Genomic DNA, 15,371 nt, shown 5'->3' on the forward strand with positions numbered 1-15,371 from the left:
CATCCTTTCTACCATCCCATTCCTGCCTCCTTCTTTAACTGTCCTCTCTGTCATGATTTCGAGGCTTCAGGGAAATCATCCTCATCAATATGTAAACAACAGCTACAACTACCAAACAAAATGAAACAAAACAAAACAGCCACAAAATTCTTTTTGTCATTAATCAGGTAACACTTATTTATTGAGCAACTAGTGTATGATTAGCAGTAATGAGTTGCCTGCCTCTCCTTCATGGAAATTCTCTCAAAGTAACAGCTTTTCCTATGTAGGAATTTATCTGTAGATGAAACCTTGCTCCATATTGAACAGCTGCTGGCTGGTGATGAAGTGGGTACCAGAACTACCCCTTTAATATTAAATAGGAGAATGGGATCTTTAGCCCCCCGAGAAAGCCAGTGCAGGTCTTAGGCAGTCTCTGGACTCGGCCTCAGTTTGGCCTCATGCTGCCCTCATCCACTATGTCCCCAGTGTCTGGCTTCCTGATCTTCTCTCTCATTGGCTATGGCCATGGAAATACTTGATGTATTTGCTCAGCTTCCCGCTAGCTGCTACCACATCTCCCTGATAGCACCTGCTGCTCAGCTATGACCCTTCCCATGTTTCCTCAGCTTCCAGAGCCTTGGGATGTGCTTCCACCTTGGCTTCTGTCTCTCCTCTTCCTTCTGATCTCTGTATCTTCTGGGCGTTGGTTTCCCATTTGTATGTCCCTGCATTAATATATCCTTGGTCTCCCACATTGTCAGACTCACCGGTATATTTGGTTTTTGTGTCCTGTTGAATCTACAATTATACCGAGATATCTGTGGGGTTTCTTTAAAAAGTTAAGGTGAGCTTCATTATCTCAAGGTGCTTGTGACCTAGGTAGAGAGGTCAGATAATCCTGAATGAAGATTGAATAGGACAATTACGTATAAAACTTGGGTTTTCTGCCTTTAATGAGAGCTTCAAAAAGCAAGAGCTTGGTGAGAACTAAAGCAGTAGAAACAGATTCAAGGAGTTGTAAGGAGAGAGAACAGAGGGAGAGGTGCTTGAGGAATATAAGAATAGCGTAAACCAAGATACAGAGATGTAGGAATGGCAATCTTACGCTCAAGATGTACAAAGGTCTTCCCTAATTAGAATTGGGGGTGAGAATTGAAGTCACTGGGGAAAGGTCAGTGTCTTAGTGTTTTCACCTGGAGATAAAAGGCAGTTCCTTTGCTTCCTCATCAGACTCCCAAAGCAGAAAGAAATGCTGCAAACACAGTCTTCTTTCTAGTCCTTAAAGTTGCTTTCTGTGACCATACATTGGGGGACACATTCTTTTAGGGAATTGTCTGTGAAGGTGAGGAGCAAGTGAGACCTGAAGACTTGGGCAGAGGTAGGTTCCCCAAAACGAACAGAGGCCCTCAGGTACTCACCTCTTTACCTTTCCCAGGTGAATTAACACCTTGTTAACTATATTAGAGAAAATAAAAAAAGACAAGGGGTGTGGAAACCTAGATATTCAATAGTAGACAAAGATTGAGTAGATTTTGGTCCTTCATGCGATGAAATATTATGGTGCCATAAAAATAAGATTAACCAGAAATTTTAAAAGATGCAGGATGTTTACTATGTTAGATGAGAAAAGGCAGGATTCAAATGTGTATATATACTCTGATTTCAACTCTGTAAATACTTATATCGACAAGATATGTGGTACAATAGATTAAAATCAACTGGGCCTGACAGATTCCTCCTGGCGGGGTGGGGAGGTGGGGAGAGAGGTGTAAGAAATCGGAAGAGAACATCTTAGAAATAGGTTTTGCCTGTCTGAGGACCAGAGGTATCAGCTGAGAGGAGCAAAAGGCCAGAGGCTGTCTGTCTCCATGGCTCAGGACTTGTATTAGCTAACAGCCCCCGGGGTCCAGGGTTCAAAGGAGAAAGTGTTGTTGCATCCCTGGCTAAGGTATGATGGCAGAAGCCACCAGCTTTTAATTCACAGGTAGACAAAATGGAGCTAAATAAAGTATTTGGTTGGAGCTGGGAACCCCCTGGGAATGTCCGAACTACTACTTGCAAAGGAGCAGCCAGGGCCACTTTGCTTTCTGAAGTGTCACTGTGCAGAGAAGTTTCTGCCAACACTCTCGGCCAGCTACACTGGGGACTGGAGAAGGCCCTCAGGTTCTGGAGAGTCAGCAAGTTCCATAAATCAGTGCTAAGTCATGTACTCAGATGTCTCCATGGTGTTTGCACGTTACCATCCCAGGAATCCAGAGCTTTCGTTTACCTCATGCCCCGGCCCGGGATTTCCCCGTAGGCTGTAATGGGTTTGGCCTGCCAGGGAACTCAGTGTCCCCTCTGCTCCGACCCTGTGAGTGTCAGAAACATCATCATCATCACTGTCATTGCCTTTTATTGACTGCCTACTGTGTGTGAGGTGCTTTACAGATATTATTTTTAATCTTCTCAACAATCCTATCAGATAGACATTGTTACTCCAATTTTACAGATGATGGAATTGAGACACAGCGTGATCACATAACTTGCCTGGAGCCATAAAATTACTAAGTTTGTAGCTAGATGTCTGTCTTTATTTTTCCTGTGATGCTTTTCAGCTTCTAATTTGTGTGTGTGTGTGTGAGAAAAAGAGAGAGAGGGGAAGAGATCTTTATTATACTCCCTTTTTTGAATAGTGATTTACTTTTGAACTTGAGTGTTTTTTAATTGCATGTATTTCCTGACACTGGCTTATTTCTCAAATGTTTCTCTCTAACAACATCCAAAAAAATGATAGATCTTAGATCTTAATTGTCTTGTCAAAAGTAAGTCCTAGCCACGAGTGGACACTATGCTAAAAAATAATTATAGTTTTTAATACTAAAATTTGGCTAGAAACCAGAATGAGACTTCGATTGTCAGGATAAAAGAAAAGCTCCTATGCAAGTTAAGAGTGACCTGAGACTAGTGCTAATGGTACAACAAATGAACAAACTTCATTAGTTCCTCCCTTCACATCCAGGGGAGCCCATGCGCAGACACCTTGATGCTGGTGCTTCTCTGACATGCAGGGCAGCATGCGGTGTTAGCATCCCAGGTCCAGAATCTGGAGAAGTTGATGACTCTGTGCTCATCTAGGCTGGATCACTGTGGATCTAGTAATGCTGCACCTTTCTGCCTCACTCTTCCCTTTGTCGGTAAATATACATCTAAAGCCAGGCACTATACTGGGGAGCAGCAGTAAATGACGACTATGATAAGCATGGCCCTGGCTGTCACTGAGTTTGCAGTATGGTGGGGGAAACAGACAAACAAGGAAGTAAGCTGTAGTGGGATAAGTGTGCTGATGCAGGGAAACAGAGGGGACTCAGGGAGGCAGATTCAGAAGGTCAGCAAAGGCTCCCTCAATAAAAATACATCTGTGCTGGGACCCGAAGGATGAGTTAGCATTAGCCAGGTGGGGGTGGAGCGTGTGAAAAGCAAGAGGGAATACTCTGTGAAAGACCAGAGAGGGAGGCAAACTATGCAAAGTTCAGCTATCTGTCTCATTCCCTCTGTCCCCCCTTGTGCACGAGTGTGGCAGAGTGAGTACTGGGGTTGGTTTTTACCATTTAAATTAGGACTATCAGAATGCAGGGTCAATCCAAATTCCTATAGTCTCTAAGAATTTCACAAAAACATGGACACAAAGGGAAATTCTGCAGAGGAATCCTACACCTCAACTTGGAATTGCTACATGGGAGAAATGAAACACCAGGTTTTTGGAAGGGGCTTAGGGCCCGTTGAGGGAGAGACTGAGTGCTCCAGTTTTGTTCTGCAACTCGCCGAGCTCCTCTTTTTCTGCAATCCAACCTAAGCACTCACAACATGTTGGGCTGGGTCTAATTCAGGGCTGTGACTATGACCTCTGTCATAGAAGACGACTAGAAAAATAGCCACAGGTTGACCTTGATACTAAGAGCAGCACTGACTCGGGCATGGAATCAAACTTAGCTCATGATAGCTGATTTTAGCCACTTACCATCACAAAGAAATCCCGGTTCAGGATACATAGTCCATGAAGATAGATCCCAAGTATTTAGACACACCAAATGTTTGGGCCCTCATCTAATTCCAGGGGTAGTAACAGGATGAGGCTGTCCAACTTGAGGTTTTATCAAGATTTCAAACACACAGTCTGTTGTTAAGGTTCTAATTATATAAGAAACTCAGTATTAACATAAGGCTCAAAGTTAATTGGCAGGGCTTCAAAAACAACGTTATTAATGCTTTCCTAATTATGCCAATTCACCATTTCATGAATTTCTTCTCCTTCCTTTTCCTCTTTTTCTCCTTTTCTTTTTTAATAATAATACATAAACTTTATCACATATATTGAATGCTCAGAATTTGCTACACATTATAACAAGACCTAAGACACTATCATGTAATTTGCATAACCACTCTATGGAGTAGATATTATTTTACTGATTTAAGATATGGGGAAACTGAGATTTAGAGGAGGACAATTAACATGTTCATTACACATGGACACACAAATAATCACATAAATGGAAAGTGTCTGAACTGGGATTTAGACCAATTTTATCTGAACTCAAGTCTGTGCTATTAATAGCTGTGGTTCGGCGACGAAAATACATATTCTGACTGTTGTTTGCCAGTCGCCCCACATACCTTCTCCACTAGGAAATGAGCCCAGGCTTCCTAGTTCTACATACTGACAGCACTAAGTGCAGCATGTAGCGTATTGTGGGACATCAATAAATACTTGGCTAAGTGGCATCCAATAAACTAGGGAAGGCCGAGCCTAAATTTAGCTCTGCTACACAAATTGTAGGATTTTGCATCTCTGCAGCTCATCTTATAAGGACAGGTCTTCCGCCTGTCCAAGGCCTGAATACTGGTAGCAGAGCTCTCCCTGTCATTGTGACAATAGAAAGCAAGGGAAAGGAAAGCCATAAATTAGGCCAGGGGAGGGAGGCAGAGGAAAATAGATACAGACTGCTGACAAGATTAATATGCAGTTGACGGGGAACGCTTTCACACCAGAGCGCCAACAAATAAACACAATTCAGAAAGCTCATCCCTGCCTTACCAGAGGAGGCAGTTTCCTGAGCCAGAAAAAAAAAAGGGGGGGGGGAAGCGAATGAGCAAGAGAAAGGAAAAGAGAGGCCTGTGTGTGCATGGGGCCTTGCTTGCCAGGAATTCCTCCAGCAGATCAGATAGCTGGGGGATGACATAAGCAGTGGGACCTGCTGAGTTATACATTTTCTGACCCAAAATAGGGACAGGGGAAGCTGGGATAGGCACTGCAGGGGAGGTGGGCTCCGAGGATTCTGAGTGAAAGCTGAGATCCGTCTTCCCTGGGTGTGGGCATGGCCTGCCCCGTGCCGCCAGCTAAGGCAGGTGTCATCTTCTGGGAGCAGCCGGCAGACCTGCCGGGTCCTTTTGGCTGGACTCTGATGGGCTTTCCCACGCCCTGCCGGAATGAATGAGACCTCGGCAAGCTTCAGTTGAATGCTTCACAGACAAGAACCAATTCTTCTATTGTTTTTATGAGTTTAAACCATATGATATTGCCGTTTTTATAGGTTGAAAGTGGTTGACTACTGACAATTTCATATGGTTTAAGATAATTGTAAGGGCTGAGATAGTTTCAAAACCCAGGAATTGATTCGAAAATTGAAGCCCTTAACCATTATGCTATACCGTTTCGCCAACGACTCCCCAGTACCCTGAGCATAAATTCAGACTTCAAGCTCAGCCCGCAAGAATTTTCCTGGTCTGAACTTTGCTTAGCTGGCTAGCTTTTCTCTCCATAGCAATACTAAACTTCTTCTGGCTATTCAACCATTATTTTAGGTTATTGATCGTTGACATCTACTACTCTTTCCTCTTCCTGAAATACATCTACCTCTTTTGTCCTGGATGTATCATAGCATTTATCATGCTAGATTGGAAATTGCCTGAAGGGAGGAAATGTTGGTCTTTTGCCCTATTGCTTAGCAGCTAGGTGACTGCCTGGCACATAAAAGGATGGGTGGATGAATAAATTACATGAACCAGCACCCCCCGCAGCACACCCATTCTATGGCTAACTTGCCATCCAAATTAAATAATTCTCTGTCTTCCCATACAGATGTCTGGTTTCAGAATAATCTCTTGACCTTTGGCTGGAGCCCTCCTACAAAGCTCAGCAATATATATAATGTAAAGGAACAGTACAAGTTACAAAATTGAAGAACATTCTAATATACTCTGAGGAATTAGTTCAGCTCTTGGTTTTCCATATAATAAAGTACGTTTCTTATTTTTGCCTTCTTTTTCTCTTGTGGGGCCAGGCTTTCATTGCAAGAATTTTCCAGAAGTACCACTAGTAAAAACAAATAAAGTCTTTTGGAGGCAGTTATCAGAGCTAGTTACAGATTCAGATGCTGGTTATAAATGTTGGAACTGTTATTGCTGGTGATTGGAGAAGCTCAAATTAGTTTATTAGCTTTACTTAGTTGGATTTATATCACATCTTTCCCTTCAAGAGAAAGTTATGGAAGAAAATGGTTTCTTAGCAGTTAATCATTTCTAAGGATCACATTTGCTCCTTCCTTTTTCTGCTAAAGCTTGTTGACATAGGTCTATTCTGTGTAGACAGAAGATTTTGTAAACTACATGTGCTATAAAAACATTCATTGGAACTGGGCAAAGGAGGTGTTAGTGAGCTCTGTGACAATAGGAGCCCTTGATCAGATGCTGGGTCTTATCTGTCAGGGATACTGAGATCGGCACTTGTGGACTAAAACTCTTCTGAGGGCCCTTCCAACTCTGAGATTTTATGATTCTATAATCATAAATTCTAAACTCACTCATATTTGTTGTTGGCTTAGTGTATAACGTAGAATATAAATATACACGTACACATGCACACTTAAAGAGAATCATATTTGTATGCTGTTTAGAAACTATTTTAATCACAACAATCTATTATGATTGCACTTCCATGTCAATTTTTTTTCTATAATTTTGTTTTCTAATGGATTTAGAGTATGGTATTCCAGTGTATTCCAGGCTTTAACCAATACCTTCATTTTTAATAGTAGGAATTCGCCCCCATAATTCTTGATATTATAAAGAGCATCAATGAATAACTCTACGTAAATTTTTATAAATATCCTTTCTTATTTTGTTTAGCTAAATTTCTAAGTCCAGGAGTGTCACATTTTTCAGAATTTTTATGACTATTGAGAGACTTCCTTTTTGAAAGATTGTATAATTAATATCCCATGAGTAGTTATGCCATGAATTTGAAGGTCCTTTATGACTCACACCTTTAGGGGTGATATAAATCTGCCACCTGAAAAATTCTAGGAGATTGGGGTTGCCTATGTTTAATCCTCTCCAGGACATCCCCTGTTCCCACAGTGGAATAGAATTTTAAAAAGGCAGAAATATACCCACTAAATGCATGGATTTAGGAGTTAGGATTTGGTTCAAATTCTGTCTCCACAGTCTATTAGTTCAGAAATTCTGAACATGTTACTTAAACTCTCTAAACTGGTTTCCTCATGTGTAAAACTACTGAATCTACCTCATGGGATTTGCTTTTATTGTTGTTTGTTTGTGTTTTATTTATTATATTTTGTGTGTGTGTGTGTGTGTGTGTGTGTGTGTGTGTGTGTGTGTGAAGATGATTTATAGAAAGGGCTTAACCTAACACAGAACACTGCCTTTTAACCATTAGCCCAATATTTTTACTATACTATGTCTAGCGACAGCTCTTTTTCATAACTGTGAATGGAAGCAAGAGGGGGAGCAAGAAGAAAGAAGAAAGGGAGGCGAAGAACTTGGGCTGTTCCAGAAAGGACGTTTTAGGGTGGGGAAATATGTCTTCATCTTATTGGGCAGCCTCTACCCTTTGAGCTCTACCTTCCCCTTTAGAATTTGCAGCAGTTGGGGAAGGCCCTCCACCTGCCAGCATTGCTTGGGTTTCACTGGTCTTGTGAGCTTTCTACTTTTCACCTCTCCATGCTCGGAAGGTGGCTCTGCTGACCTTGAGGGTCCAGGACACAGTGTTGATCCCAGGAAAGATAGTAATAGTTTTGTTGACAGATACTTTTCAACAGCTGTATGGTATCTGGGAGGCTGACAGAAGAAGAGGTGGGAGGAGAATGACTCAGGGTTAACCCATTCTTGGCCTCAATAGTATTCCTTTTGTTAGAAACTCTTGCATTGATGGAATCCTCTTGGCCTTTGAGAGCTAGCATTTTTTTTCAAGCAGATCCTCTTCATCATTTTCTTACAAAAGCAAAGTAACACTTAAGGTTCAGAAACACAATATACAAAATTTAAAAGCATTTCAAAGCATAGAATTTAGGATAATATAGAGTAAGTGGTCACTTTGACAATGAGATGACCCTGAAATGCCCTGGGAGTCTATGATCTTGCACTTTAAATGGCACATTAGACCTGCTGAAGACGAGACATAGGTCCCCAAATTTGGAAGAGAGAACAAAATTTATTTGGTTAAAATTCATTCTAGTTTGCATAGTAGATACTATTCACATGTGGTTTTTATAGTTATTTTCCTATTTATTAATCATAATGTATATGGTATCATAGCCAAGACCACTTTAAAAAATTATTAAAGTGCTTTAAATGCATGGCATTTTAAGTGCTAATCCAGTGGGACCTGGTGTTGAGGGATAAGACTAACAACTGCTTACAAACTGACTCTGGTCTTAGAATTTGCCTTTTGGTTTTGTTATATTTTAAGAACAAATATATCAGGAGTCCCTGAGTCAGTGTAATAAACAAGACATATAATAAAAGGATTTGAGAGATCAGTAGTTAATAAGTATACTTCATAGCAAAAGTTCGTGGACAGAACTCTAATTATATTCATTTCATTTTTACATATATTCATAAGAACTTATTGAAATGCAAAACATAAACATTCTAGGGAATATTAAGCACTGATCCCCTGTTAGGATCCCTGTACTGGAGAAACTCCTGTGCAGAGACAGAGCCCAACTCATTTAGAATTAGCTATAGCGCAAGGTGGAATGTGATGATTGTCAAGCAAGTAAAGTGCAATGGGAGGTCTCAGGGAATTGGGATGGCAAAGAGGGAATATTATTATAGTGCAGGTTTTGTTGTTAGATTTGGATTTTATTCTATGTTGTCTCCCTTCGTAGCAGGGTAAACTTACATACCGCATTTAATCTCTCTGGGATTTATTTCCCTTTATCTGAAAAATGGGCATACCTAACTTGTGAAATAGTATTTATAAAACTTTTAGTAGAGTGCATAGCATAGAATAAATACTCAATAAATGGTAGCTAACAATGATAGATAAAATAAAAGGAGGAGTGGCTCACACCTGTAATCCTAGCACTCTGGGAGGCCGAGGCGGGTGGATTGTTTGAGCTCAGGAGTTCGAGACCAGCCTGAGCAAGAGCGAGACCCCGTCTCTACTAAAAATAGAAAGAAATTAATTGGACAACTAAAAATATATAGAAAAAAAAATTAGCCGGGCATGGTGGCTCATGCCTGTAGTCCCAGCTACTCGGGAGGCTGAGGCAGAAGGATTGCTTGAGCCCAGGAGTTTGAGGTTGCTGTGAGCTAGGCTGACGCCACAGCACTCACTCTAGCCAGGGCAACAGAGTGAGACTCTGTCTCAAAAAAATAAATAAATAAATAAAATAAAAGGAGGAGATGATATCAAGGTACCTGGTGAGGTGTAAGTCTTTGGAAAGAGGTAAGATTTGAGCTGAACTAGATTTGGGGAGAGGACATTCCAGGTAGCAAGCATGGCATGATCAATGATGTGGAATGGGAAGAGAGAGTGCTGAGCATCTTCAGAAATTGAGACTTAGACTGTAGGGCTGGAATGCAGGGTACCCAGGTTGTCCTTCAAGAAAAACTTATCCAATAATACTCCAACTGATTTGGTCATTGTAAGATAGAAAGTTAGTCTGGGAAGAGCTGATGAAGAACCTATATTGTCAGGTTAAGAAGATGGAGTTTATTGGGTTAGCAATGGGGAGCCCATCTGTGCTATAGGGAATTACCCTAGTGGTTGGAGGTAGGATTGTGGGTGGAGGAAAGAAAGTAAAGAAATAATTTCAAATATGCATGCAAAAGCTAAGTCCAGGGCTCTTGCTATTACAGCACAATAACAAGCATCATCTTTGGCTTGAAAGGGTGTTTTTTGAAAATAAGTTAATAGGCTTTGTGCAGTTGCTCTTTATTCTGACAGGATCAATCATTCCTCCAGGGTTAAGACAATTTCCTCCTTTTTCTCTTCACACTTCCTACCAGAGATAATTGCCTGTTTATATTCTTGTTTTATAACTTTGCTGTCCTGAGAACAATACCAAGAAGCAGACTCTAGGTCACTGGATCCTGAGCCTGTCTATACCTCAGTGTGGCTTGTTAGAAATACAGGAGATTGAAACTCTGATTTGGTAGGTCTGAAATGAATGCAGGAAATGGTTCTTTTTTGAAAGTTCCCCAGATGATTCTATTTTCAGCCACATTTGAGAACCATTGTGTTGTATTTTAAACTTGTTGAGCAAGCCTGTGTCTTACTGATTCTTGAGTCTACAGAGCCTATTATTTGGGCCCAAAATAGGTGTTCATGATATTTAGTACACAGAACTAAAATGTAATAACAAAAGCAGAGAGAAACACCAAACTTTAGGAAAATAATAGCTGCAAACCCAAGGCAATCTTTGAAAGGAATATTTTCTGAGTCTGTTCTGGCAGGGGCAGGGCTAAAAGCCTAGCATAGAGCTTGCCTTGATTGATTGCTCTGTAACTTGAAGCCTGACTTTGACCTGAGGGTCAGAGCATTGGGTTTACCAGCTTGCAAATGATTAAAATACTGCTAAGGAGAATGCAAGCATTATCAGAGAACTCCTTACAGTGAGAGGGTTAGGACCTGATTTCCTAAGTTAGTATACCCTTATTAATAATCAAAGTAGTACAAGTGAAAACAAGGATATTTTTAAATTAGTACAAAAAAATTTTAAATGTTGAGAGTTTGGGCTATTAACATTGTAGCAAAACTACAATGACCCAACCATTTTGGAGAGCAATTTTGTATTTTATACCAAGATCCCTAAATAATTCATTTCATCTGACCTAGTAATTTCATGTGTATGAATGTATCCTAAAAATTATCCAAAATATGAAAAAAGGCAACTTTGCAAAAATATTAATTACAAAGTAATATAAATTTGAAGCAACTAAAAGTCCTGCTGTAAAGGAATAGTCAAATATATAAACTGATGGAATTTTAGATAGCCCTTAAAAACAATAGCTGTGAGGTTTGGACACCATCTTAGGAAAAAGCTTATGATATAATGTAAATGAAATAAGATAAAATGTAAATGGAATGTAAAATGAAAATTTTTTATACATTAGAATTACAACTATATAAATAATAAGGATATTTTTTAAAGACTTGTGGGACATGCATACCAAACATAATTCCTGTATTCAGGTGATGGTATCTATTTCCTAAAGTTTGTGAGTTGTTTGTGGTATTTTCATATCTAAAAATTTAAAAATAATTAAAATATATACGCACTCACAAACACACCAAAGTAGGTTATTGGGTCATAGTAACCCAATGAGCCAGTAGCAAAATAGAGGCAAGAATCTAAATATGCCAGCAGAGTATAATCCCCCTTCCTCATCCCTCAGAGATCGCTATACTAGTTTTGCAAAGATAGCATTTAGTTTTTGTTATACAAACTCCTTTGGTATTTAAAGACAAAACGAAACAAAACAAAACAAAAAACCAAATTAATAGGAAATAATTCCCCAGACACCTTATTTTCCCTCCCCACTATTTTCTATAGTCTTATATCAAGAGTGTTATTTTTCTTTTTTCCTTTTGAAAATCCATTTCCTGCCTTACTTGAAAATAACTCATATCTATACTATGCAGATTAATTTCTAGATCTTGGTGGGTTTTTCAAAGACATCCCAGAGAAAGAAGCTCATGGGGCAAGTGTGTAGTGTTAAATAAGGTCATGCTTGCTGTTGGTGGTGATCTCTCCCACATGACAGGGTACTATTTTTAACTGAGACAATTGGTGAATGACTCAGGAAGATCTTCCAAAGCCAAGTGGCAGCTTGGAGAAATAAGACTTGCTATTAACTGAGGAGAAAATAACTAATGCAGCAAGCTGAAACTGCCCATTTTCTGCTTTCAGCATATCTGGTGACCAAATAATGCTACAATAAACCCAGTTTTAAAAGCCTCACTCTAGTACAGATATAGGTATGCTACCAGTTAAATATTTTTTCCCCCTCCTTGTTCAGAAAGTAACTTTGTGGGAAGATAATTTTGGAAAATGTTGAGCAATAAATACCCCTTTTGCATGTTCACAAGATAAATTTGTATAATAAAGACTATTTTCAAATGGATTTCACAAAAGATTGTTTATCTTTATGGAGGTCAAGTGGGGGTAAGGAAGAAAAGTTTATAGAATGAATGCTCCAAGGAACACATTTTGGGATATGCTGATCTAGTCTGATACCCTCATTTTACAAATGAGAAAAATGGGAGTTGTAAATCTTGGGAGGTTTGATAAATTGCCCAAGCGCACCCAGCTGGTGAATGCAAGAATTCGGACCAGAACCCTATCCATTGCATTTTCCATAGCTCCAGATTATATCTAACCCTCGCTGTTATACAGAGTCTACAAGTGATGTGCCAATGAATATTGTTACTGTTATTCTTGTATTTAATTTTCTAGTTAAAATCATTAGTTTTGTAGAGTTCTCAAATGACCTATATGCCACAAACGTATTTGTTATTCTTTGAATGGGAAGTGCTTTATAGAGACAGGTCATTTTATTATTATTAAGGCTCTATTTCTGTGAAATTATAAAACTAGGACTTGAAACAGAGTTTTTACTGCCACATGAACCTGCCTTTCTGGACTGATTTTGAAAGGAGTGAACCCCTTTGTGGGAATTAAGAGAATTTCAGGCTAGAGTTGGCCAGTGGAGGAGACCTGTCTCTCTGAAGACTGGGTGAAAGGATCCTAAGGAAGAAGAAGGGGAAAAGCCCTGCCCTCTGCCGCAGTAATAGCAACCCAATATGTTTAACTTTGAAAGCGCTACCTTGTATATCTGAAATGACTGCTTTGTTCATATCTAAGGCACCCGCAGTGAGTCAGGTATAAGATCCCTTGTCTAGAAAACTGTCCTTTTCCATACCCATTAAATCCGTACTGTGCCTCTTTTTCTTCAAAATCTCTATCAACGAGGAAGAGTGCGCAGGTCTGAGGGGTGTAGCTGAAAATAAGCAGCACATCGATTTCATGTTGCTTTGCTTTGGTAAAGAGACAGCCTCAAGGGCAAGCTCAATGGCACAGTGTTCTAGCAAAGGGTTTGGGTTAGGGGTTTAGAAAAGGTCACGTGTCTTTCTTTCAGAGAGGGGGGGAAAAAAAAAAAAGCTGAAAAGCAGGTCAATAACTCTAGTTGTAAGAAAAGTGACTGGTTCCAGGCAGTGAGTAGTAAGTGCTGGGGTGCATGGGGGCGGGGAGCGCTCTTAATTTAGTTCTAAAGTCATCATTATGTATTAAGTGCCTGTAGACTTTTGTCTAAATTTTAATAAGCTACCTATATGTTTGGCTGGGTTGATTGAATCCACCTGAATAATTTCCTGCCCATTTCAGCAGCATTAATCATATGTACTGTTTCCTGACACTTTTACTAATGTGGTATAGGACATGAACAAAAGCTGTAGTTTCATTCTTTTTGCTGTGCCTGAAGTACCCATATGTACTCATATGAATGACTGGCACTTGAAGTAGAGAACAGTGCATGTATTTCTATTTTAAATGGCCAGGATATGTAGGTGAACTCTGCTATGAAGCAGGTTGGGAAAAGGATTCATTGAGTAATCTAATTAAATGAGAGTAATCAAAAGATGTCTCAGTTAGTCCTCATGAAAACACAATGAGGTCACCATGCTGAGCATTTTACAGCTGATGAGGAAATGGATAAAGCTCAAAGAGACTAAATGAATTTTCTCAAGGTCACATAAAAATAATGATGTCTTCAAAATTCAAATTTAGGTCTGAATTCTTTTACTATGGTCGGCTTTGTAAAAATAAATCTCTCCTGATTATGCTTTTATCTTTCAATGAAGATTCTATAGTCACTTCAGAATTGACTGAATTCTGAATACATCTGGAATAATCTATAATACGATTCTTGTTACGTATTGCATTATTCTGTATTTATAGAACAAAACTGCCCATGACTGGTTTCATTAATAGAAATACATGGTACAAAAATTTTCAGCAAGGATAAAATTCTAGACTGTTCACCCCACTATGAAGCTATAATACTAACTCAGAATTTGATAGCCTTTAAAAGTCACTGTGAGACCCTTGCTTTCAGTCACAAGGTTAGGATAACAATATTCAATCCTATTTGTGACGTCCACAGTCAGGGATGTTATGAAAGTGCTTTGGGCTCACATGAAAACAAAACAAACCTGTTGTGGTAAAAAGCATCCATGACTTTGTCAAGGGACCAGTTTTTGCAGATTTCCCAACCTGGTAAACGTCTTAGGAGTCATGAAAAATGCATATAAAAAGGGGATTAACATTTTGAATGTGCCTGTAGAAATACTTCATATGGGAAAACGTCTTAGTGGTTTTATTGTACTGAATAAAGCCAAAGAAGGATTATTTTTACATAAAACCCCTCACCTAACTAGGACCACCTGGTGTACATTGTGTCACATAAACCAGTGATGTCCCAAATCCTTTTCCAAAACAAAAGTCACATTGCTGAGGCTGGCTGTGTTCTAATTAGAAGGCACAGTCAGTTCTCCTTTCAGACTCTGGGGGGCTGCATGCTGCAATCTTTAAAATGCCCGAGCTCAGCCGCTGCTTGGCCCTCTAGCTTTCCCACTATCTTTCTTTCCTTTTTCTGGCTAGCAAAGTGATCATTTAAATATCTTACCACTGTGTTGAGCCTGTCAAGGAACAATCTGTACACATGTTGACACCTATTGTGTGTAACTGATGAAAGGGCTTCAATTTTAGTGAAGGATTTCTACTAGCCACTGTGAATTTCTTGTTATAATGTGCCACAAGCATTATTAGCAATGACAAATTAGAGGTTTTTCTGAGGTTACTTTTAATAAACAGAGTACTGGACTTATTTAGATACTTCTTAAAGCAGTTTGATAATTTCTTAGTTTCCTTTGCACATCTGATAAAAACTGGTATATTCTATCAGGAAAAAATGTATATACACACATATTTTCAGGTGGTCCTTAGACCATCAAAAACTCGTCACTCCATTAACCATTGAGACTACCTGTTTCACAATGTCTATTTGCATGCACAGCAACAATATTCATTTCGATATTATCAAAA

This window comes from Propithecus coquereli, unplaced genomic scaffold (assembly GCF_000956105.1).
Source record: "Propithecus coquereli isolate 6110/MARCELLA unplaced genomic scaffold, Pcoq_1.0 Scaffold197, whole genome shotgun sequence".
NCBI lineage: Eukaryota > Metazoa > Chordata > Mammalia > Primates > Indriidae > Propithecus > Propithecus coquereli.